The following is a 3,927-nucleotide window of genomic DNA, read 5'->3' as shown; positions in this document are numbered from 1 at the left end:
ATGGCCACCTCACCCATTCCTGCCGTCAAGGCCAGAAAACTCGTCACAGTTTTCTATTCTAAGAGATTCCCTCAGTAGAGACAGTTACAAAAATGCTTAAGAGATACTTCATATATGTGTAAAAACAAAACCCTTATCAAACTTCTTAAAATGAGGTTATATAAGAGAGCTTTCTCAATCTAGTGAGGTTTCAATTTTTTTAAGTAATTGGACAATTCCTAGGTCATTTAGTATATTATGAACTCTTTGAGAAATAAAACCAATTGTCAAATGACAGTAGGTAAGATCAAACCACTTGGAAGCAAGAAAACCAAATAGATAACCAAGTAAACTATTTAATCGGGACTGGTATCATTTTACTTTTTGGCCAAAACACTATAATATGTCAGTGAGATGGATAGACAGGGGTCTTAATAGTACTTATTACATTGGATTTTCACAGAAAGAAATTCAGTCCTAGTGACTTAATAATGTTGATAGCATCATCCATCTTAGCTGAAGAAAACAGCTAATCTACTTTAGCACGAAGTTCATTAAAGACTGATTTTTTTTCTCTCCCCTGTGGGAAAAGCAAGGTCTGAAATGAGTCACCTTCAGCTAAGTATTTGTACATCATTCCACAGACAGGTAAAGTGACAGCCTACAAATACAAAAAGCACAAGAATAGAGAAGCCGTATACTTTAGAAAACACTACAAAATAGAGAATATTAAAAGGCTACGGACACACTAGTTGGGAATTATGTAATCTAAGAGATAATTAAGTGGTTGCTCAAAAAAAAAAAAGAATGAAGGAAGCATAAGAAAAGAGATGAGATATGCTTTTAGAGGAGCTTGTGATGGTGATGCAGTCCAACAAGGTTTTACTAGTATGTTCCATGCATTAGGGTAGCAAATGTCACAAGACAAGCCAGTGACTTGAAAGTCTTCAGAGAAGGATAAAAATCTAAATAAAGAAACATCAGAGTTGACAAAAAGTGTGTTTCAAGGAAAACCTTTTCTACTTAGAATACCTAAAAAAGCATCAATATCCGACTATAGCAGGACAGGGGAGGGCAGTCCCAACGCCTTGGGGAAAAACAAGGTATTCTGTTTATTTTATCAAGATGAGGCAACCATAAAGGAGATCTTATTAGTTATACGTTTTTATTCAAGATAGTTTTTTCAGAGAAACTATTCCTGCTAATAACACATAAACCATGAGAGTTATCTGCCCACATTATCCTTGGGCAAGATTTGGAATTGGTATTACAGTGATTTTGCACAAACGGTTCCCATGAGAATCTGTAGAGTGCAAAGTCAAAGAACGTGTTTACATAGTGGCCAAACACCAAAAGACACAGTAGTCAGCTTGCACCTAAACAAAAATGAAAAGGAAAATATATAATTGTGAGGGCCTGGGTTTGATAATATTTATACCTGTGCAAACCTAGAAAATCTAACTTCCTGAGCCAATTCATAATAACAGCATGTTATTGAATACCTTGTTCTATGCGAGGCATTGTTTTAAGTGCTCTACATGTAGTATCTCGTTTAACTCTCAGAACAATACCACAAATATCATATAGCATTGCCATTTTAGAGATGGTAAAACTGAAGCTAGGAGAGTTTAATTTACCTCCTCAAAGTCACATCTGTGGTACGTTTGAATTCAGGAAATATGGCGTTATGGCCCAATTGCTGAACTACTTACCTATAGCTACTGCTTATAAAAATCTGCAAAAGGATGTAATTTAATCATTTTCCATGCAAGGCTGCCCCGAATTTGAATATAGTCACATCTGAAAAAGCACTACATAAACTGTAAAGTATAATTTAAATTTAGTTATTGTTAATGTTATTATTTGTATAAATTAAGGACCCCTGAGCAAAATCTTATAAGGAAAAGGGCCCTCATACACCTCCAAGGGAACTGTTGTCTCCATGGACTCTTCTCTTGTATCCTTCCTACATCCGGCCCATGTAATGGTGGTGATCTCCATGGCAAGCCCACTTTTGATTTGAAATACTAGTAATAATACCCTCAATACCTGGTACCTATTTTGTATTTGGCCTCTTATATATTTTATCTCACTAAATTTTGCCAATGACTCTGTAATGTTGGTATGACCAGCTCCATCTTAGAAATAAAGAAATGAGCCCTGAAACTCTGATTTGTCTCAGCATTCACAACTAAGTAAGTGAAGGAGTTGAGATTCAAACTCAGTGTAGTCTAATTCTAAAATATGTACCCTTTCCATCATTACACAAGAGATGATGGGAAAACAAGGTTCTTTTGGTTATTTAATGTTGCATTAAATAAATAATGACATGCATAAAACAACCATTTTATTATGCTTGCAGATTCTATGGGTAAGGAATTTGAACAGGTTTCAAGAGGGATGGCTTATCTCCATTACATAATATCTGAGGCTATAGCTGGGGAGACTAAAAGGAATACAAGTGATGCAGTATGGCTAGGTGTTGGAATAATCTGCAGGTACCTAGACTGAGATGACTGGAAAACTGGGCTCAGCTGGGTTATTGACTGGATCACCTACACTTCTCTATGTAGCTTGAGTTACTACAGCATGACACCTGGGTCACAGGAAGGATCATCCCATGAGAAAGCATCAGAGAATGAGCATTCCAAAAGACCTAAGCAGAAACTAGCTGGCCTTTTAGGACTTAACCTTAGAATTCAATTCACATAGCATCACTTTCATTCTACTCCATCGGTCAAAGCAATTATAAACATGTCTAGATTTAAGGGGAGGAGCCACAAACCCTCCTTTTAAGGTGGAGTGACAAAATGAAATTTCAGAAGAGCATGGGGGATGAGAAACATTACTGTGACCATCTCTGGAAAACTTAATCTGACACCAGTCTTCCTTTCAAGACTTTGAGTCCTTTGAAAAGAACCTCTTTCTCCTACTTTCCGAACACTTAGAATCTCTGTGTGTAAAGACTTTATGTGCTTCTCTTCCTTAACTCAGTACTATCCTTAAAAGCCCAATTCAAGCCTCACTTGTCTGATCCACTTCTTGGGAAACTCTCACCAACGCTGACATATCTCTGTTTACCCCAGAATTCTCATATTCTTATTTTGCATTTTGGCACTTAATTATGCTAAATTAACAGCTTTATTATGTTCTTCATTCTGGTGCTATTTATTGTTCTTTAGAATAAAACATTTTGCCTCCCTAACCAAGATGCAAAATACTTTAGAGAGACAGTGACAAACCACAACGTTTGGAAGCACAGAATGAGGAATTTCTCAGTGCTAAGTGAGGACCAACAGTGGACACTCAGAAGAACGTTCAATCTCCAAAGCAGCAGCCAATGATATGTATCTGTGGAGAATGTCACACAGAAAATGAAACAAAATCCAGGATCAAATCAAATGCAGAGAATGTGGACATAGAATAAAGTATAAGACAAGGACTAAAAGACTAGTGGTTTTTGATGCTCCATGAATCATGCAATTCAGAGAATTATCTTTGTATTTGGATTTGCTGTTAATGTTGTATAGCTTTTGATTCATTTACTTATCTTTATGAATACAATTGTATACACATAATTTCATTTCAAAACCATATCGTATGTATTTAGGTATCTATTAAAAGTTTATATTAAAAAAAAGAAATACCTTAGTGACAGTAATCAAAACAGCATGGTATTGGCAGCAAAACAGACACACGGACTAGTGGAACAGAATGAAGAGTCCAGAAGTAAACTCGTATTTATATGGGCAAATAATTTTTGACAAAAAAGCCAAAAAAATACAGTGGAGAAAGGAAAGCCTCTTCAATAAATGGTGCTGAGAAAACTGGAAAGCCACCTGTAAAAGAATGAAACTAGAGTGCTGTCTATCGCCACACACCAAAATTAACTCAAAATGGATTAAAGTCCTGAATACGAGACCTGAAACAATCAACTGTATAGAAGAA

At 36.1% G+C, this 3,927-nt stretch overlaps 1 pseudogene; it reads left to right on the top strand.

Moving 5' to 3' along the window:
* Nucleotides 1-1,582: 1,582 nt before the first annotated feature.
* On the top strand, nt 1,583-3,453 carry LOC107195344 (annotated as a pseudogene).
* The last annotated feature ends 474 nt before the right edge of the window (nt 3,454-3,927 follow it).

Source organism: Pteropus alecto, unplaced genomic scaffold (assembly GCF_000325575.1).
Source record: "Pteropus alecto unplaced genomic scaffold, ASM32557v1 scaffold92, whole genome shotgun sequence".
Taxonomy (NCBI): Eukaryota; Metazoa; Chordata; class Mammalia; order Chiroptera; family Pteropodidae; genus Pteropus; species Pteropus alecto.
Note: the sequence above shows the minus strand (reverse complement) of the source record. Positions and strands in the feature narration are given on the sequence as shown.